This window comes from Bufo bufo, chromosome 2 (genome assembly GCF_905171765.1).
Source record: "Bufo bufo chromosome 2, aBufBuf1.1, whole genome shotgun sequence".
In the NCBI taxonomy this organism is placed as follows: domain Eukaryota; kingdom Metazoa; phylum Chordata; class Amphibia; order Anura; family Bufonidae; genus Bufo; species Bufo bufo.
This window is the reverse complement of record NC_053390.1, coordinates 801,694,897-801,718,158: the sequence shown is the minus strand read 5'-3', so window position 1 is coordinate 801,718,158 and position 23,262 is coordinate 801,694,897. Positions and strand designations below refer to the sequence as shown.

General features: G+C 44.1%; 1 protein-coding gene across 6 annotated transcripts in view; it reads left to right on the top strand.

Annotated features, from left to right (window-relative positions):
* The window catches only part of CTNNA2 (catenin alpha 2), a 2,102,590-nt gene that overhangs the window by 112,794 nt on the left and 1,966,534 nt on the right, over positions 1-23,262 (top strand). The gene's annotated exons all lie outside the window — the stretch shown is intronic.

Sequence of the window (23,262 nt, the reverse complement as noted above, 5' to 3'; positions counted from 1 at the left end):
GTCAGTTTTGACTGCGATTGCGTTCCGTTGTTCAGTTTTTATCGTGCGTGTGCAATGTGTTTTGCACGCGCGTGATAAAAAACCGACTATGGTACCCAGACCCGAACTTCTTCACAGAAGTTCAGGTTTGGGTTCGGTGTTGTGTAGATGTTATTATTTTCCCTTATAACATGGTTATAAGGGAAAATAATAGCATTCTGAAAACAGAATGCATAGTAGGTGATCAGTTGAGGGTTAAAAAATTTTTAAAAAATTAACTCACCTTCTCCGTTTGTTCGCGTAAGTCCCGGTCTCTTCTTTACTTCTCAAAAGATGAACTATGGGCTAAAGGACCTTTGATGACGTAAGATCACATGCTCCAATCACATAGTCCATCACCGCGGTGATGGACCATGTGATTGGAGCATGTGATCTTACGTCATCAAAGGTCCTTTAGCCCATAGTTCATCTTTTTAAAGAACTAAAGACCGGGAGAACTACGCGAACAAGAGGACAAGGTGAGTTAATTTTTTTTATTTTTTAACCCTCAATTGACCTTCTACTAAGCATTCTGTATTCAGAATGCTATTATTTTCCCTTATAACCATGTTATAAGGGAAAATAATACAGTGTACAGACAGTCACCTAGCAACCGTGCGTGAAAATCGCACCGCATCCGCACTTGCTTGCGGATGCTTGCGATTTTCACGCAACCCCATTCACTTCTATGGGGCCTGCGTTGCATGAAAAACGCAGAATATAGAGCATGCTGCGATTTTCACGCAACGCATAAGTGATGCGTGAAAATCATCGCTCATCTGAACAGCCCCATTGAAATGAATGGGTCGGGATTCAGTGCGGGTGCAATACGTTCACCTACCGCATTGCACCCGCGCGGAAATCTCGCCCGTGTGAACGCAGCCTTAGGGTGTGTACTTTCCGAAATGGGGTCATTTGTGGGGTGTTTGTACTGTCTGGGCATTGTAGAACCTCAGGAAACATGACAGGTGCTCAGAAAGTCAGAGCTGCTTCAAAAAGCGGAAATTCACATTTTTGTACCATAGTTTGTAAACGCTATAACTTTTACCCAAACCATTTTTTTTTTACCCAAACATTTTTTTTTTATCAAAGACATGTAGAACTATAAATTTAGAGCAAAATTTCTATATGGATCTCGTTTTTTTTGCAAAATTTTACAACTGAAAGTGAAAAATGTCATTTTTTTGCAAAAAAATCGTTAAATTTCGAATAATAACAAAAAAAGTAAAAATGTCAGCAGCAATGAAATACCACCAAATGAAAGCTCTATTAGTGAGAAGAAAAGGAGGTAAAATTCATTTGGGTGGTAAGTTGCATGACCGAGCAATAAACGGTGAAAGTAGTGTAGTGCCGATTTGTAAAAAAGGGCCTGGTCTTTAGGGGGGTATAAACCTGTGGTCCTTAAGTGGTTAAATGTTACCATGTTTTTATTGAACACACTATGTAAACATTCACAGTGCAGGTGGAAAAAGTATGTGAACCCCTAGACTAATGACATCTCCAAGAGCTAATTGGAGTGAGGTGTCAATGAGATGAGATTGGAGGTGTTGGTTACAGCTGCCCTGCCCTATAAAAAACACACACCAGTTCTAGGTTTGCTTTTCACAAGAAGCATTGCCTGATGTGAATTATGCCTTGCACAAAAGAGCTCTCAGTAGACCTACAATTAAGAATTGTTTACTTGCATAAAGCTGGAAAGGGTTATAAAAGTATCTCCAAAAGTCCATCAGTCCATGGTGAGACAAATTGCCTACAAATTGATAAAGTTCAGCACTGCTGCTACTAGGAGTGGCCGTCCTGTAAAGATGACTGCAACAGCACAGCGCAGACTGCTCAATTAGGTGAAGAAGAATCCTAAAGTATCAGCTAAAGACTTACAAAAGTCTCTGGCATATGCTAACATCCCTGTTAGCGAATCTACTATACGTAAAACACTAAACAAGAATGGATTTCATGGGAGGATACCACAGAGGAAGCCACTGCTGTCCAAAAAAACCATTGCTGCACGTTTACAGTTTGCACAAGAGCACCTGGATGTTCCACAGCAGTACTGGCAAAATATTCTGTGGACAGATGAAACCAAAGTTGAGTTTTTTGGAAGAAACACACAACATTATGTGTGGAGAAAAAGAGGCACAGCACACCAACATCAAAACCTCATCCCAATTGTGAAGTATGCTGGTGGGGGCATCATGGTTTTGGGCTGCTTTGCTGCGTCAGGTCCTCGACGGATTGCTATCATCGAAGGAAAAATGAATTCCCAAGTTTATCAAGACATTTTGCAGGAGAACTTAAGGCCATCTGTCCACCAGCTGAAGCTCAACAGAAGATTGGTGTTGCAACAGGACAACGACCCAAAGCATAGAAGTAAATCAACAACAGAATGGCTTAAACAGAAGAAAATACTCCTTCTGGAGTGGCCCAATCAGAGTCCTGACCTCAACCCAATTGAGATGCTGTGGCATGACCTCAAGAAAGCGATTCACACCAGACATCCCAAGAATATTGCTGAACTGAAACAGTTCTGTAAAGAGGAATGGTCAAGAATTACTCCTGACCGTTGTGCATGTCTGATCTGCAACTACAGGAAACGTTTGGTTGAAGTTATTGCTGCCAAAGGAGGTTCAACCAGTTATTAAATCCAAGGTTTCACATATTTTTTCCACCTGCACTGTGAATGTTTACATGGTATGTTCAATAAAAACATGGTAACATTTAATTATTTGTGTGTTATTAGTTTAAGCAGACTGTGATTGTCTATTGTTGTGACTTAGATGAAGATCAGATCACATTTTATGACCAATTTGTGCAGAAATCTATATCATTCCAAAGGGTTCACATACTTTTTCTTGCAACTGTAATTTTACCATCGCTTTGCTTTGTTGGCTCAGCCCCAGCATGTTCTCGATACCCTGCTAGGGTTGGATCAGCAAGCGTGGTTTTCCGAAACTCTGCTGACGTGGCCCACGGCCTATTGGGCGGGTCAGGACCGCTATCTGGGGCACTACCAAGGGACTCGTTAGGGGCAGTCTCACTCACTTGGTTCTCCTCCTCGAGTGCCCCTCTGTTCCTCTGGCTCTGCTGCCGTGTTACCACCGTACATGTCACTGGGGTTACAGTATCCTTCTGTTAGTGAGAAGTTAAGTAGCCCAAATCATTGGCCAGAAGCACTTCAGCTATTAACTCCTGCATAACTCCAACTTGGTATCCAATATGTGAGAGAGAATGTAAATCGCACATCCTCATTACTATGCTTTTGATATAACAACTGTTTTAAATTTCAGCAAGATAAAAAATGGCTATACAGCACTATTATCATTAATTTGCTATGCACTATTAGGAGGCATTAGTATACAGTTTGATCAAAGAGCATAGGCCCACTTACCACGACAAGGTCGCCTCCTTTTAAGTGGGGACCTACTCTAATTATGGCGCGGCACAGTGCGGCGACCATCGCGCCCCCACACCGCTCCAGCAGGCAATGGGACCCAGTAGCCACACAGCACCCACTGTGCAGAAAAGCCACCTAGGCCCTGGGTCCCATTACTCCACCAGCACGGCACAAAAGCAGCGACGGCCACCGTCCAGCACCGCACGTGAACTGGTGCAAAGAGCTCACCTGTTCACAGCCTCTCATGAACACCAACTGAGATTAGGACCTGTTGACTCCCGTTGCCCCAATCCATTTTAACTTGGGCAAAAGGAATCCGATGTACGTGGCCTCCGGCCACTCGGAAAGCTATGAATTTGGGCAAATGTCTAGCAGGGGGGACCAGGTGGGGCTTAACAAGGGTGATAGCAGCCCCTGTATCTCGTAGCCCCTCAGATTTCTTGTCACTGACCCACACATCCTGCCGGTGGTGTTCCCTGTTATCTCCAGAGGCAGCTCGGTTTGGGTCCACCTCATGCAGGGTTCCAAAGTCCTTCTCGGTTTCTAGGCAGAGGACTGGAGGTTGGGCAGAAGGAGGGTTGTTCTTGGGACCCCAGGTGTTGGTGCAGTGTAGCTGTATATGTCCCGCTTGCCGGCAACGGAAACAGGTTCGCAGGTCTAGACGGTATGGTCTTGTTAGCACAACTCTGTTCTCAGTAAACGGTGCCCGGTAAGGTTTTCGGGCAGCTGAGAGAGGGTAGGATAGTCTGGCAGCTGTGGGAGCAAGTGTTGCCGGACTGGGTCGGGGCTGGAACGGGGTTCGGGTTGGAGTAGGCGCATTCAGTACTTGCCTATTATTGTCGAGGTGCCAGTTGTGTTGGCAGTCCAGGTACTCATCCCAGGAACTGCTGCTTCGTCTGCAGTTTGGGGTTTACGGTCTTTCACCCACTCGGTGACCGCAGGGGGAGCGAACTCCTAAAATTGTTCAGCAGTACTAACTGGATAACATCCGAAACAGTCTCTGCCCGGTTGCCCAATATCCAGCCTTCTGCAGACCGCTTCATACAGTGGGTCCACTCCACCAAGGACTGCTGTACCTTCCTTCTGAGGCTACGGAATTTCACTCCTTTCACGCCGCTCCTTTACTCGTTCATAGTCATGGCAGTCCTCAGCAGGCATGCTCTCATAGGCAGTCCGTGCTCGGCCGGTAAGCTTACTCACTAGCACAGGGACCCAGTCATCCGGCTCCAGACATAAGTATCCACACTGCCGCTTAAATAACTCAAGGAAATCGTCAATGTCTTCCGATTCCTCTTTAAATGCTCCACCCTATCTTCAGGGCCGGGGCTACTGCTTCCTGCTGGGGCTACTGCTTATTACCAGATGTCCTTCCTCGAGTCTCCAGCAGATCTTTCAGGGTCTCCCTCTTTAGAGTCTCATAGTAACGCTCCATCATTACAAAGGAGGGAGGTCCCAATTGGTGGTTTGAACGTCACCCTAGTGGTGGGATCTATCCCGCCACTGCCACCAAATTGTAACGGGGCCCTTATAACCCAAATGAGTAGCTCTGTACTGTCCCAAGATCATGCCATTCGGACATCCAGAACCATGCGTTCCTAATGTCCCCTTTTCCTCAGAGAAGACACCACACACCTCTGGTTTATGTGAACTCAGAACATAAACTGATTTATTGAGGTAAAACAACAGTTTTCATATCCCCCTCCCCAAGATGTGAGGGATAACAACTGTTTTGAATCCCCCCTCTAACATTCCTTTGCCCTTATAAGGCTTTACAGGTAAACAACCTTAAGTACAGCTGTTAATCTGTTGTTGCCGTTCAGAGTCTCCGCAGGGCATGGTGGACACAGTTACAGCTCTCATTCTGCATAGGGGAAGAGATGATAGGATTTCTGCACAGTTCATGACACACAACCATGGCACTTGCTCTTCTGATGTAACAAAAGTCTTTAGACTTATGTTGCAGCCTTCTGGTGAAATAAAATAAAAATTCAAGTTTTACCTAATCAATCTGCACTCAAGATCGAATTTTTGAATTCTTTGCACATTTATTAAAAAGGAGGAAAATATGTTTGACCTGGGTCACTTGTCCACTGCAGTCAATGATTAGCTGAAGCAGTGATGAAGAACCTCAGGAACTACCTCTACTGTATAGAACATCAGGGGTTACCTGTAGAGATGAGTGAATTTCTAAAAAATTCGATTTGGTCAGTTTGCCAAATTTAAAAAAAAAATTAGTTTCAATCCAAATTTATTCATGGCAAATTGCGTTAAAAAACAGCTATTTCCTGGCTGCAGAGAGCCTTTATAGTGGTGTAGAACACTGTGCCTTGCAGTAACACGCATAGGGAGTCTGCTGCGGTAGTGAAACAATACTGTGAGTCAGTATGACATCCAGATGGCAGGCGTCGCTCTTAGAATCACTGAACACTTCACTTATTTGGGCAGTTAGGGGGCCAAATAACTCAAGTGTGAACTCAACCTTACAGGTCAATGTTAGTGTCAAGAAGTGCACTCCTTTTACACCATTGGCAGCTGATTCCACATAGATGTCTACAGAACCTGTTCTATTAAACGCTTATACAAGTTTGTGTTGACGTCACTGATTATTTTGCTCTTCCTCTGATCCGTCAGAACAATAAACCCCAAAAAACGGATCCTCTCTGTGGAGCATCCGCAATATTACTAAAAAAAAAAAAAAAACAGGATTGGATCCAAAACAGAGATGACACGTGAATGGAATATTTGCATGTCTTCTGTGTTTTGTACCCACTCCTGCTTTTGGCTACCAAATCATAAGCCAATTCTAATGCAAAATAGGGACTTACAGCTGTTACATAGACAGGATCCATTGTGCGTCTCATTTTTCCCTCATTCTGACAGATCAGAAGAAGGGTCAAATAAATGATGATGTCAGCCAGGCCGAAAAAGCAAAATAGTGGCCCAGTCATGGAGTGGGGAGGGTGGGAACAGCATGAGAATTCCACAGAGTGGCCCTATGACATAGTGGTGAGGTGGAAGCAGCATATTGACACCACAGAGTGGCACAATGACAGTGTGGAGGTGGCGGCAGCAGCAGCATCAGGAGGAGGCCACAAGCTGGCACAATGACAGTGTGGAGGTGGCAGCAGCATCAGGAGAAGGCCACAGGATGGCAAAATGACAGTGTGGAGGTGGCAGCAGCAGCAGCATGAGGAGACCACAGAGTGGCACAATGACGTGTGGAGGTGGCATCAGCATCATCAGGAGGCTGCAAAGTGGCACAATGACAGTGTTGAGGTGGCAGCAGCAGAATCAGGAGGAGGCCACAGGGTGGCAAAGTGACATAGTGTTGAGGTAGCAGCAGCATCAGGAGACAATTTTTGTTATCAAATTTTCGATACCCAAATGATACTTTTGTCTGGTATCGACCTTGATAGCGGGATTTGTCTTTTTTCGATACTAGGCTTCGCTATTGCACAGTCTAGTGTCAGATAACATGGAGCGCGCTGCTCTCAGCATGCTCTGTGTTCTCCTCAGCAGCACAGGGGCGAAGGAAGCACTCTCTCCCTCTCCCCTGTGCCGCTGCCACCAATGAGGGGAGGGGGGCGGGCACACTGCGCCACCATTGAAAGTAAACGTATAATATAAATCCAGAAGGCGGCTGCAGGCGGGGAGTTGCGATCAGCGGCAGTTAGACACTCAGGTGCACCCGCCTCCTGTATTAAATGTTAATTATCATTGGTGGCGCAGTGCGCCCTCCCCTCTCCTCCCCAGTATTAAAATAACTGGTGGCGCAGTGGCAGTGGCCACAGGGTCCCCTCCTCCTCATTGGTGGTGCAGTGGCAGCCTCTGATCGAAGCCCCAGCAGTGTAATCCTGAGGCTCTGATAGGTTACCATGGCAGTCAGGACACTACTGAAGCCCTGGCTGCCATGGTCAGCTCCCTGCTGATGTGTGAAGTCGTATTTACCCTAATAGAGATCTATTAGAGTGAATAGGAAAAGGGATTAAAAGATCCCAGGTTCTAGCCCCTAAAGGAGGAAATAGTTATCAAATAATAAGTAAAAAAAAAAAAAGTAAAAATAAATCACCCCCTTTCCCAATTTTACATATAAAATATATATGGGGGTGGCAGCAGAATCAGAAAACCACAGAGTAGCAAGGTGACATAGTGTGGAGGTGGCAGCAGAATCAGGAGAAAACAGAGTGACCCGGTGACAGAGTGGGGAGGTGGGTGGCAATACCAGTACCAGCTGAAGATGGTGGGTGAAAGAATGAGCACTTGGCATCGGATGTGTGGCATCAGGTGAGTAGCAGCATCACAATAGTAGCTGGAGCAGGTAGTCAGAGGAAACCGGTCTCTTTTTTCAAAGTGTTGGTGTGGCACCATGGACGATCTAGTCTGATGCATCAGGCATTGGTGGGTGGAAATCCTGGCTGATCCACGCCTGATTCATCTTGACAAAGGTCAGTCTCTCCACATTTTCGAGGACAGGTGAGTTCTTCTTGGGGTAACTATGGCCCCGCCGCACTAAACACCCGCTCTGATGCCACACTTCTGGCTGGGCAGGACAGCTTTGATAGGGCAAACTCTGCCAGTTGCGGCCACAAATCCTGTTTCGATGCCCAGTAGTCTAGCGGATCTTCAATGTGGGGCGGCAGGATGCTGTACAAGTATGCCACCACCAGCTGGTTCAGGTCCTGCTCCAGAGTCAGAAGTCATCCCTCCCAAATGCTGACAATTCGGCTGTCACTACACAAGCAAGTGAGCATGCATCAGGCCATTTGTGCAAGTGACTCGGAGTGACTCCATCTCTACTGCATACTGCCACGGTGTGTCTGGGTCCTCTTCCTCGTCTTCATCATCGTCCTTTGACTCCTCTGGCTGCTCCTCCTCTCCTGTCACCTGTGTAGAAAAACCACCCATTTCGCTACACATTGCTTGTGCTCCAATGTCCTCCTCCTCCTCCAGTTCAGCCCCCACAGGGCTCATGTGGCCATGAGATCTAGGTGCCACATCTCCAGTCCCCTGACCAGCCAGATTTATCAGCATCTGTTCCAGGACATGAAGCAGTGGAATGGTTTTGTTCATTCTGTAGTCCTGGCGACTGATAAATACTGTGGCCTCCTCAAAGGGCCTGAGCAAACGGCAGGTGTCACGCATGTCCTGCCACTGGCTGAAATCGAAGTTACACAGGGGAGTACTCCTGTCCGCTTGGATCATCAAGAAATCGTTTATGTCCTTTCTCTGTTCGAATAGGCGGTCCAACATATGGAGGGTGGAATGCATGCTCACTTGCTTGCGTAATGACAGCCAAATTGGTGGAAACGTAGCATATCAGCCTATGTTGGGGGATGCCGTTCTGCCGCTGCAGCTCAAGGAGGGTGTGCTTTGCAGTCTGAGTGGATGAAGTGCATGCAACTTTTCCTGGCCATTTTTAGGAGGTCTTGCAGATGGGTGGAAGACTTCAGGAACTGCTTGACAACCAGATTGCACATGTTTGCCATGCAGGGCGCATGGTTCAGCCCTCCTTGAAGAAGTGCTGACACCATGTTCTTCCCGTTGTCGGTCACCATGGTTTCGATTTTGAGTTGTCGCGGAGAAAGCCAGGATTTGATTTCTTGATGAAGGACACGGAGCAGTTCCTCCCCTATGTGACTCCTTTCGCCCAGGCAAACGAGGTGCAGAACAGCGTGACACCACCATGCCCTGCACATGTAGTACGCTGGAGGGGCACTGTGATTTGTCCCTGCAGTGGAGGCTGAGGACACGGTGGAGGATGAGAAGGCAGAGGCAGACATTGTAGTATGACCAACAGCATGAGAACAGGAAGGCGGAAGCTGTCACCTGGCCAAGTTGCTGATGTGACTGTGCAGGAACCACATTCACCCAGTGGGCTGTAAAGGACATGTATTGTCCCTGACCCTAGTTACAGCTCCACACGGAGCTGCCGTGCACTTTGGAAGACACCGACAGGCTCACGGACTGGCCCACCTTCTGTTCTACATACATGTGCAGTACTGCCTTTTTGCAAAGAAATGATGGCTTGGAACTCTCTACCTCAGCTCGACACAAGCCATTAGTTCTCTGAAAGGTGCAGAGTCCACCACTTGGAAAGGAAGGGACTGCAGCACCAGCAACTTGGCCAAGAGCACATTCAGCTTGTGCGCCGTTGGATGAGTGCATTCATACTGTTGTCACTTGCCAATTGCTTTAGTGATCGATTGCTGACGGAATGACTGACGAGGAGTAGGAGGAGGAGGAGGAGGAGCAGGAGCATCAGGACCAGAAGATGATGGGAAGGACAGACCGCTTCCTTTGGCTGAGGTGGTGGAGCCTCGACTGCCTGAAATCGGGTGCGTGCCACTGGATGATGCAGCGGTTATGCAGCAGGCTGGACCACCAAATCTGAGCCACGGTTCTCCCAGGCCACTTTATGGCAACGCTGCATATGTTGACACAGGGCCATGGTGCCAACATTGGCACCCTGGCCACACTTCACCTTCTGCCAACAGATTCTAAAAATGGTCATTTTCACCTCCTCCGGTGGCTTAACAAAAACTGCCACACCGCCGAGTAGGTGATTTTACCCCAACACTCCTCACTGACTGACTGCTACCGCCACTGCTTCCGTGAACCCCTGCACCACTACTTTCCGGGCAGGTAGGCTCCTGCGAAGCGGGTGGTATACCACGGGCACGTTTGGCTCCCGACCTCCCACTGTTATCACCGTGCTGACTCGTGGCCATGCTAGCGACTTGCTAGCTCTGCCCCTGCCTCACTGCAAGCTGCCACCCTCTTCTCCCGATGATGATGAAGCCCCTAATTCACCCGGCTCCCAAGTCCGATCAGCTACATCATCATCATCGAGTACTGTCTATACGTCACTGATGTCCTCCTCAACGGTCTCTGGGTCAGGAGCCTGACCGCTCACAACACCAGCTCCCACGCCACTCTCCTCATCACTACTTGCCCGCCAACCAGAGGAAGCAGAGGATGTCTCCTCCACATCTTCGCAGTCCAGTAGCTACTGACTGTGCTCTAGTAGCTTGTGTTCGCTGTATAGTGGAGCTGAGCCCACAGCATATAATACTTCTCGGCCTGACGGAACAGAAAAAGACAGAGGCAGGTTGAGGACAGGTGAGGGCACAGGGCCTGCTCCCGGGCCATGTCAACTAAGGGTTGTGTCTGAAGAACTCACCGACTGTTTGTCGGGGGTGTCTGATGTCACTTGGGACGAAGTGGATGACGAGTCAACCATTCAAGGACCACTGGGTGGCTAGTCAAGACACGACCGCTAGCTGACACCGGGAACTCAGGCCTCTCACTGTGACTCCTGCAGCCACATTTAGGCCTCTGCCACTCCCCTGTGAAGGGCCTGGCACTTCTCTGTCTGACATACTGTTAGATCAAATAAATAAATAAATAAAATGGAAATTAAAACACCCCAAAAAAGTCTGTAATTTTCTCACTTTACCATACAATGGCTAATAAGCCCTTTTTTCCCACTAATACACGCCAAAAAGGGCTTTAGAAAATATAACTGCACTCCTGAACGGCAAATAGGCCCTTATGTTTTTCCACTTATACACCCCACAAATGGCTTTAGAACATGTAACTGCACCGCTGAACGGCAAATAATATATATTTTTGTTCCACTAATACACACCAAAAAGGGCTTTAGAACATATAACTGCACCGCTGAACGGCAAATAATGTATATTTTTTTGCCACTAATACACGCCAAAAAGGGGTTTAGAACATATACAGTACAGACCAAAAGTTTGGACACACCTTCTCATTCACAGAGTTTTCTTTATTTTCAAAACTATGAATTAACACATGTGGAATTATATACATAACAAACAAGTGTGAAACAACTGAAGATATGTCATATTCTAGGTTTTTCAAAGTAGCCACCTTTTGATTTGATTACTGCTTTGCACACTCTTGGCATTCTCTTGATCCTGACTGCAGCCCCATAACCTTCAGACGGCATCAGACTGAAGGGCTTACAAAAACAAAAAACGTCTTCAAAGACCTCGTCTCCTTGAACGCCACAGAACTGCTCGTTTGTACTTTGCAAGAGAGCACCAAACATGGGACATTCAAAGGTGGAAGAAAGTTTTATTCTCTGATGAGAAAAAATTTAACCTTGATGGTCCTCATGGTTTCCAACGTTACTGGCATGACAAGCAGATCCCACCTGAGATGTTTTCTACGCGCCACAGTGGAGGGGGCGCCATAATGGTCTGGGGTGCTTTTTCCTTCAGTGGAACAATGGCGCTTCAGGAAGTGCAGGGGCGTCAAACGGCCACTGGCTATGTCCAGATGTTGCGCAGACTGAGGGCCCTCGTCTGTGTGGTAACGACTGGGTTTTTCAATAGGCCAATGCTACAATACACAATGCCCGCAGGACAAGGAACTTCTTCCAGGAGAATAACATCACTCTTTTGGCCCATCCTGCGTGTTCCCCTGATCTAAATCCAATTGAGAACCTTTCGGGATGGATGGCAAGGGAAGTTTACAAAAATGGACAACAGTTCCAGACAGTAGATGGCCTTCGTGTGGCCGTCTTCACCACTTGGAGAAATGTTCCCACTCACCTCATGGAAACGCTTGCATCAAGCATACCGAAACAAATTTTTGAAGTGATAAACAATAACGGCGGAGCTACTCATTACTGAGTTCATGTTTGGAAATTGGATTTCTGTTTTGGGGGGGTTTCGTTTTTTTTTTGGAGGTGTGGTCCTAAACTTTTGATCAGCTGAAAAACAGCCTGTTTCAATTTATTCGTTGTTTTCATTAAATTGAATGCTCAAAAAATCTTTTGTCTCACTCCCATTTCTTTTTGTTGCATGTTGAAGCTCTACTTGGAACCTTGTTAAGATCCAGCCATGCTAAATATGATTTTTGGCCATTTTTCAAGTGGTCTTAAACTTTTGATCAGGACTGTATATGGTTATAACTTATCTTCACTGGTCAGATCCTCCATTTACACCAGAGCTGTATTAAAGGGGTTCTCACGGAATTAAGAAAATTTAAATACTTAAATATTACTTTATTATAAATATATTCCCAAATACCTTTTTATTATTTATAATGGCTCGTTTTGTCTGGGGAGCAATCATCAGGGGAAACAAAATGGCCGCTGTCCTATTAGTACGCACAAAACTAGTACTCAAATAGCTGCCTCATTCTCCTTTCTACTTGTCAGGGATTATGATCCTGAATACAGATGATAAGATCTTCAGATGAACGTCTGTGGGAATGAAGTTCATGAGGAGACATGAAGTGCAGAGAGGACGGACAGGACAGACTGTGGTAATGTGGGGCTGTGGTAATGGAGACTGTAAACAAGTGCTGCTGCTCATTAGCCCCACCTCACCCTCCTCTCATGTCTCCTCATCATCACCATTGCCACAGAGATTCACCTGTTTTCAGGATCATGATTCCTGACAAGCAGAGAAGACAGGAGGATGATGCAGCACTATGGCTCATTGTGGTGAAGTAACTTGTCCTCCTGTGTGATTAGGACACGTTTTGTGTGTACTGATAGGACGGCGGCCATTTTATTTCTCCTAATGATTGCTCCCTAGACAAAACAAGCCATTCTAAGTGATAAAAGGTATTTGTGAATATATTTATTATAAAATAATATTTAAGTATTTTCATATTATTATTTTTTCCTGGAGAATCCCTTTACAAGCTTTGTTGTCTATTTGATAGGTCTCAAACTGTCGATGTTTACTGAAAAAAACATTGACATGTCCTAAAACACAATGCAAGTATCAACTAAGCTGTTTTCAGTATATCTGTACAATATGTCCAAATGGCACCTTTGAACGCAGCTTTGGATGTGACTGGAGTATAATCCAGGAAGTAACATGACCTACAGTAATGTTATAAAGGGTCAATAAAAAACAATTTAAAATGGCTAAAAGCAGTAGTTCAGACCTTGATCATCATTAAATATGGTAGTTGTACTAATATTCACTCACTGCCCTGTGCAAAAAAGAACAAGGGAAATTTAGTCTTCACACCAATTTATAAGGATCCTCTAATTATAGTGACCAGAGGAGGTGCCGTTCAGTAAATTTAAATTGTTAAACTAACAAATTGTAAAATAATTTATCAGGACCTACCCTAATAAACAAGACATATTCTCTTCTAGGGTTGATCCTGCTGATAAAAATAATACATGTCTTGTCAAAATTAGTTGCTACGTTCCTGAAAAAAATGCCGGAACTAATTTTCACAAAGACAGGTATTCTTTCTATTAGCAAGATCAATGCTACCAGGCAATATATCGGGTTTATGGGAGTTGATCCTGCTGGTAGGCTATCTATAACCCTTTCATAACCAGGCCTAAAAAAGGCCTGAATGTCCAGGCAATTTTTTTGTGATTTTGTGCACGTGGCGGTTTAGTGACCCTAACTTTTTTGTGTTTGACTGCCAAAATCATTTTTGCGTTGTTTTTTACTTGACACTTGGGAATTGTTATCAGCATGTTTTTTTTAGAGCTTTTTTTTTTTTTTTAGGGTTTAATTTGGGGAAATTTAAATAAAAAATAAAAATAAATTATTAAAAAGTAATTTTTTTATTATAGATTTTTATTTCTTAAATGTTAAAACTGGGTTCCCTATTTTTTTATATATAACATGTATAGGTTTGAGTGACTATGGCAACGGTTTCCGCTAGTGATGGCATTTTTAATATTTTTTTCCCATTTTTTATTTGTATTTTTCATTAGTTTTTTTTTTTACTTACATTTTTGTTTATTTTTGGCACTTAATATGCCCCCCCCCCCCCCAAAGAGGTCATTAACCCCTTATGGACACAGCCATATTTCACCTTAAGGACCAGGCCATTTTTTGCAAATCTGACCAGTGTCACTTTATGTGTAAATAACTTTAAAATGCTTTTACTTATTCAGGCCTTCTGAGATTGTTTTTTCGTCACATGTTGTACTTCATGACACTGGTAAAATGGAGTAAAAAAAAATCATTTTTATTTACAAAAGAATACCAAATTTACCAAAAATTTGAAAAATTTGCAAATTTCCAAGTTTCAATTTCTCTACTTCTATAATACATAGTAATACCTCCAAAAATAGTTATTACTTTACATTCCCCCTATGTCTACTTCATGTTTGTATCATTTTGGGAATGCAATTTTATTTTTTGGGGATGTTACAAGGCTTAGGTGGGGTTCACACGGGCGTTGCGGGAAAATGTGCGGGTGCGTTGCGGGAACACCCGCGATTTTTCAGCGCGAGTGCAAAACATTGTAATGCGTTTTGCACTCGCGTGAGAAAAATCGCGCATGTTTGGTACCCAAACCCGAACTTCTTCACAGAAGTTCGGGCTTGGGATCGGTGTTCTGTAGATTGTATTATTTTCCCTTATAACATGGTTATAAGGGAAAATAATAGCATTCTGAATACAGAATGCATAGTAAAATAGCGCTGGAGGGGTTAAAAAAAAAATGTAGCGCAGTCCGGCTTCTCGTCTGTCTCCTTTGTTGAACAGGACCTGTGGTGAGCATTCATTACAGGAACAGGACCTGTGGTGACGTCACTCCTGTCATCACATGATCCATCACATGATCCATCACCATGGTAAAAGATCATGTGATGGATCATGTGATGACCGGAGTGACGTCACCACAGGTCCTTTACCTGTAATGAATGCTCACCACAGGTCCTGTTCAGCAAAGGAGACAGAAGGAGATGCCGGCATCGCGATCAAGTGGATTAAGGTGAGTTTATTTTTTTAACCCCTCCAGCGCTATTTTACTATGCATTCTGTATTCAGAATGTTATTATTTTCCCTTATAACCATGTTATAAGGGAAAATAATAATGATCGGGTCTCCATCCTGATCGTCTCCTAGCAACGGTGCGTGAAAATCGCACCGCATCCGCACTTGCTTGCGGATGCTTGCGATTTTCACACAACCCCATTCACTTCTATGGGGCCTGCGTTGTGTGAAAAACGCAGAATATAGAGCATGCTGCGATTTTCACGCAACGCATAAGTGATGCGTGAAAATCACCGCTCATGTGAACAGCCCCATAGAAATGAATGGGTCGGGATTCAGTGCGGGTGCAATACGTTCACCTACCGCATTGCACCCGCGCGGAAATCTTGCCCATGTGAACGCAGCCTTAGAAGTTTAGAAGCAGATCTTGAAATTTTCAAAAAAACACTTTTTAAGGACCAGCTCAGGTCTGAAGTCACTTTGTGAGTCTTACATCACAGAAACCACCCAAAATGACCCCATTATAGAAACTACACCCCTCAAGATATTCAAAACTGATTTTACAAACGTCGTTAACTCTTTAGGTGCTCCACAAGAGTTAGGCCTCATGCACACAACCGTTGTTTTATTCCGTGTCTGTTGTTCCGTTTTTCGTGATTTTCTGCGGACCCATTGACTTTCAATGGGTCCGTTGAAAACTCTGCTAATGCACCGTTTGTCATCCGCGTCCGTGATCCGTGGTTCCAGTCTGTCAAAAAAATATAACCTGTCCTATTTTTTTCACGGAAAACGGTTCGCGGACCCATTCAAGTCAATTGGACCGTGAAAAAATGCGGAGGCACACAAGATTGTCATCTGCGTCCGTTTTTTTTCCTATCATTTGCAATGCAAACTTGACTTATACTTTTTTTTAACTTTCCTTCATGTCTAGTGATCCTCCAAAAATAAAGGAAGACACACGGAAACAAAAACGGAAACGGATAACGGAACAACGGAACCCAATTTTGCGGAACAGAACACAACAACGCTCGTGTGCATGAGGCCTTAATTGCAAATGGAGATAAAATTTCAGAATTTCAATTTTTTTAGCAAATTTTTAATTTTTATCAATTTTTTCCAGTAACAAAGCAAGGGTTAACAGCTAAAAAAAAACCTCAATATTTATTGCCCTGATTCTGTAGTTTTTAGAAACACCCCATATGTGGTCGTAAACTACTGTACGGGCACACGGTAGGGCGTAGAGGGAAAGGAGCGCCGTGTGGTTTTTGGAAGGCAGATTTTGCTGGACTGGCTTATTTACACCATGTCCCATTTGAAGCTCCCCTGATGCACCCCTAGAGTAGAAAATCCATAGAAGTGACCCCATTTTAGAAACTATGGGATAAGGTGGCAGTTTTGTTGGGACTATTTTTACGGTACATATGATTTTTGGTTGCTCTATATTACATTTTTGTGAGGCAAGGTTACCAAAAATAGAAATTCTGAAATGTCATCTCCATTTGACATAAACTGTTGAGGAACACTGAAAGGGTTAACAAAGTTTTAAAAATCTGTTTTGAATATCTTGAGGGGTGTAGTTTCTTAGATGGGGTCACTTTTATGGAGTTTCTACTCTAGGGGTGCATCAGCGGTTCTTCAAATGGGACATGGTGCCAAAAAAAGGCCATCAAAATCTGCCTTCCAGAAACCATATGGCGTTCCTTTCCTTCTGCGCCCTGCTGTTTGGTCATACAGCAGTTTCCGACCACATATGGGGTGCAGAATCAGGGTAATGAATATTAAGTTTTGTTTGGCTGTTAACCCTTGCTTTGTTACTGGAAATAATGGATTAAAATGGAAAATTTTCCAAAAATAGCTGTTTTGGCACCGTTTTTATTTTATTTTTTTGACCGTGTTCATCTGAGGGGTTAGGTCATGGGGTATTTTTATAGAGCAGATTCTTACGGACGCGGCGATACCTAACATGTCTATTTATTTATTTAGGTTTTACACTATATTATCCTATTTTAAACAAAAATAAATACATTTTAGTATCTCCATAGTCTAAGAGTCCGTTTTATTTTTATTTTTTGGCCAATTGTCTTAGGTAGAGGCAAATTTTTTGCGGGATGAGAGGACAGTTTTATTGGCACTATTTTGGGGGGCATATGACTTTTTCACTGCTTGCTATTACACTTTTTGTGATGTAAGGTGACAAGAAAATACCTTTTTTTGCACCGTTTTTATTTAAAAAAATTGACCGTGTTTATCTGAGGGGTTAGGTCATGGGGTATTTTTATAGAGAAGATTCTTACGGACACGGCAATACCTAATATGTCTACTTTTTAATTTAATTTAGTTTTACAAAATATCTTTTTTTTTTGGGTGTCTCAAGTCGATTGTCAGTGGCTAAATGGAATTAAAATTGGGGAAGTGGATTATAAATTTAGTACTCCATGGAAATGTGGTACTCCCTGAAGCAACCAATAATGCAGAGGCCCGGATGATCGGGGCACGTGTCACACTGAGTGGTGGTGTCCTTCCGTATCCCCCTCCTGTGACACACTCTGCACCTTTTTTGGAACCATCCCTTATTTCCAGTATGGGGGACCACACCTAAAAAGTGTTGGCCAGGGACGATCCGGGTGCCTCCAGTTCCCGAGGTACTCCGGCCTGCTTTTTCCCGGTCAGAAAAGATCAGGTCCTTGAGGACTGCCTCATAGAACTGAAGGAATTTCCCTGTGTTGCCAGCGCTCTGGGACAGCACCAAAGAGTTGTACAAGGCAACCTGTACCAAGTAGACCGCAACTTTTTTGTACCATGCCCAGGTTTTGTGCATGGCGTTATATGGCATGAGGACTTGAACAGAGAGATCAACTCCTCCCATATACCGATTGTAGTCGATGATACAATCGGGCTTAAGGGACCGTTGCCACGGTACCTCGCACAGGGACAGGGGTAATGCCGTTACCATGAATTGCAGACAGTACAAGGACATCCCTCTTGTCCTTATATCTGACCAGCAACAGGTTTCCACTGGTAAGGGCACGGGTCTCACCCCTGGGGATAGGTACCTGGAGGGGGAGGGTAGGGAGGCCACATTGATTTTTCCGCACAGTCCCACAAGCGGACGTGGATCTGGCGGCGAGGGGCTGGAACAAGGGGATACTAGTATAAAAGTTATCCACGTACAGGTGTTAACCCTTATATAGCAGTGGGTGCATAAGGTCCCACACAAGTTTCCCACTAACACCCAGAGTGGAGGGACATTCTGGGGGTTAAATACGGGAATTTCGCCCCTCGTACACACAAAACTTGTAAGTGTACCCTGAGGTAATTTCACAAAGTTTGTACAGCTTCACGCCATACCTCGCCCGCTTAGAGGGTACATACTGGCGGAAAATGAGTCTCCCCTTGAAACAAATGAGAGACTCATCAACCGCGACCTCCTTTCCAGGTACATAGGCCTCCAAAATTTTGGCCCCAAAGTGATCGATGACCGGCCTGATTTTGTACAAGCAGTCATAGGCAGGGAGGACATGCTGCATTATCTGCTCAATGCAGGAATTTCCGAATGGCCTCAAAATGGGAGCGTATCATGGCCGTACTTTAAAGTGCGGTCTGGTAGAGGACGTCCCCACTCCAGTAATGCCTGACACTGGGTTTTTTGACTAGGCCCATGTGCAGCACGTGTCCCCAAAATATCCTCATCTTGGCTGCACAGACCGGAGTCCAGCCACCGGGCCTAGCCAAAAAGGAGCCCAGGTGTTGAGCAATGAACTGTTGGGCGTACAAGTTCGTTTGCTCCACCATAAGATTCACAAAGTGGTCACTGAAAAAAATACTAAAATAGTCATATTCAGTGAAGCCCACTGTGGGAATTTGAATTCCTGGTTGGCCTACAAAATCAGGAGTCATGGGCTCAAAATCCTCTGGGGTACACCATGCAAGTTCACCGGTAGGGGGCACAGGTGGACTTATCTGGTGGGCCGGAAAACTAGTACAAGCCCCAGAGCTGCTCTTACTAGTGTGGACCATAGGGTCCCTGGCATGGCGGTCCCCTTGCTCCACCGCCTTGGGGGCTCATCATCGCTAGATGATGAGGAGGACTCGGATGACAAGAGGAAAGTGGTGTCATCCTCGTCCTCACTGGGGCTCTCGGAGTCGGAGGCAAGCTGGGCGTATGCCTCCTCAGCCGAGAACATCCGACGGGCCATAGGGGAGTGTGTGTGTGCGTTCGTGGAAAACTTAATTTAGTGTGCGTGTGTGTGGGGGCACAGGTGTTCGCGGACATTGCCCTAAACCCAACAGAAAAAAAAAAAAAGATTCAAATTCGCTGTTCTGCGGTGGGGTGGGCGATGTGCTAACAGTGGCCGAACGCTAAGAGTGCCGGCCACAGTCAGCGTACGCAAAAAAAAACGTGGGCGGGGGGGGGAAACTGCAGCACCCCTGGGGGGTCTAGGGTCACACAGCTGTGCTGTGGACCCCAGACACCCGATCAGGGTGATGCAACAGTGAAACTTTTTTTCCCCCCCTAAACTTACCCTGAATATCCCTGCCTAACCTAACCTTTCCCTAACCTGTCCATAAAGTACCTTTTAGTGCCAGATGGCACTGTGGAGGGTCAGAAGATGTGCTGGGCACAGATCCGACGCTCTCTCTCCTCGCTCCCGGACACAGAATGGAGGAGGAGAGGAGAGCTGGGGAAAGTTAACCCTCGCCCGCCCGCGCAAATAATAGCAAGCGATCCTGAGGATCCCCCCTCGGCATTGTGACAGAGTGCCTGCTGAATGATTTCAGCAGGCACTCTGTTCCGATCACCGATCGTACCGGTACGTCATGTGTCCTTAAGTACCAGGGCATCATGAAGTACTGGAACGTCATGTGTCCCCAACAGTTTAAAGGACCTCTGGAGGACACTGACTTATTTTTTTTAACTTGCACTGTTTCCACTGTAACTGGACCATCACAGGAGCCCAAGTTATAGGGGAAAACAGCCCCCTGTGGGGGCATTACACACAGGCAGAGCTGATCAGGGTGTCCTAAGACCCTGCAGCTCTGCTATTGCCCTGAGACACCTGGCGGTCACATGACCGGCGGGTCCAATAGAGGAAGCGGCTCGGACGGTTCCTACTCTCGGTCCCTGCGGTCGCGCATCACTCTCCTGCCAGGCACAGGAGGAGGCAGAGGCGGTAATAAACCACTCATTTCTTCTCTTCAGTGTCAGCTAGGACCAGACCTTCTCCTGCTAGATTGCAGGAGCAGGAGCTTTAATCCCAGCGCTGATCAGCACAAGGATCAAAGAGCTGCCTGACAGCTTATATACCTGCATGCATCTGCATGTGGTTTGTGCACATAGGACGTATATAGTCAGTGGGCAGTCGTGAAATGGTTAAGCTTGTTATCTTTCTCCAATAATGACCAGCAGAATTGTGAGTTCAGCTCTGGGGTATGTACAATATAGGCTGTAACTTTGGGTCAAAATCAGAAAAGTGTCGTAATGTTTTAGCAAGGTGACTCAACTAGTTTGAATTTTAAAATACTGATGAACAGTGACCGAATCGGCAGTGTGTGAATCAGACCAAAAAAATCTATTCCCCTGTCAACCACAAGGTAAAGATTTCCATTGACACCATGCTGTACTTAGTGTTCCCTGTGGGGGCGCTGCAGAGCAGTTTAATACCTGCTGGTACATAAGAGGGATCCCAGCAGCTGGAACGATCTGTGTTCGGGGCATATGGCAACTTTTCCATGAGACTGCAGCTGAATCTGCACAAGCAGAAAATAAATTGTTAACTGACACGACCAGTTCAGCTCTGCTACATCAATACTCGGTATAATTTTGTTACTATGTACAGAAAAATGAATTAATAGCTGCTGTCAGAATTACCAGCCTCAGTCAGCTCTTGAAATGCGCATTGTGATTTAGTAACTGTCACTATACAAACCTGGTTTGGATTCGCATATCATTTCCTCATGGCCGTGGGCACGTTACTTTATATCTGTACGCCCCAGGCACACGGCAGCTGAGGAACTGATTGTGCCAGACACAGGCTGTGCTGAATTCTAACTATAGAATGGGAATCCACTGCTATAAAAGGGTTTGTGCTGGTTCTGGAGAGATGGCAGGAGCCTTGTGTCCCAGAAACACGACCTACAAGGTGGTTGTTAGATGACAAGCTGTGAACTGTTCAAGTGTTCATATCACTTCTCCCATCCCGGCATGGTGAAATCTATAGGTTAGACACAATGGTATTTAAATCAGTGGTATAATCAAAAGAATAGCTGACATATGTGCTCCATAGAACCGGCTACAACCACATGCTCAACTGAACGCTTTACTATACTAATAGTAAATACTATATTACTACCCCCATAAGTGCAAAGATATCACTACTATAATACTGCTCCTATGTAGAAGAATATAACTGCTATAATACTGCTCCTATGTAGAAGAATATAACTACTATAATACTGCCTCCTATGTACAAGAATATAACTACTATAATACTGCTCCTGTGTACAAGAATATAACTACTATAATACTGCTCCTATGTAGAAGAATATAACTACTATAATACTGCATCCTATGTACAAGAATATATCTACTATAATAGTGCTCCTATGTACAAGAATATAACTACTATAATACTACCTCCTATGTACAAGAATATAACTACTATAATACTGCCTCCTATGTACAAGAATATAACTACTATAATACTGCCTCCTATGTACAAGAATATAACTACTATAATACTACCTCCTATGTACAAGAATATAACTACTATAATACTGCTCCTATGTACAAGAATATAACTACTATAATACTGCCTCCTATGTACAAGAATATAACTACTATAATACTACTCCTATGTACAAGAATATAACTACTATAATACTGCTCCTATGTACAAGAATATAACTACCATAATACTGCTCCTATGTACAAGAATATAACTACTATAATACTACCTCCTATGTACAAGAATATAACTACTATAATACTGCTCCTATGTACAAGAATATAACTACTATAATACTGCCTCCTATGTACAAGAATATAACTACTATAATACTGCTCCTATGTACAAGAATAAAACTACTATAATGCTGCTCCTATGTACAAGAATATAACTACTATAATACTGCTCCTGTGTACAGGAATATAACTACTATAATACTGCTCCTATGTACAAGAATATAACTACTATAATACTGCTCCTATGTAGAAGAATATAACTGCTATAATACTGCTCCTATGTAGAAGAATATAACTGCTATAATACTGCTCCTATGTAGAAGAATGGTATTTAAATCAGTGGTATAATCAAAAGAATAGCTGACATATGTGCTCCATAGAACCGGCTACAACCACATGCTCAACTGAACGCTTTACTATACTAATAGTAAATACTATATTACTACCCCCATAAGTGCAAAGATATCACTACTATAATACTGCTCCTATGTAGAAGAATATAACTGCTATAATACTGCTCCTATGTAGAAGAATATAACTGCTATAATACTGCTCCTATGTAGAAGAATATAACTACTATAATACTGCATCCTATGTACAAGAATATAACTACTATAATAGTGCTCCTATGTACAAGAATATAACTACTATAATACTACCTCCTATGTACAAGAATATAACTACTATAATACTGCCTCCTATGTACAAGAATATAACTACTATAATACTGCCTCCTATGTACAAGAATATAACTACTATAATACTACCTCGTATGTACAAGAATACAACTACTATAATACTGCTCCTATGTACAAGAATATAACTACTATAATACTGCTCCTATGTACAAGAATATAACTACCATAATACTGCTCCTATGTACAAGAATATAACTACTATAATACTACCTCCTATGTACAAGAATATAACTACTATAATACTGCTCCTATGTACAAGAATATAACTACTATAATACTGCCTCCTATGTACAAGAATATAACTACTATAATACTGCTCCTATGTACAAGAATATAACTACTATAATGCTGCTCCTATGTACAAGAATATAACTACTATAATACTGCTCCTGTGTACAGGAATATAACTACTATAATACTGCTCCTATGTACAAGAATATAACTACTATAATA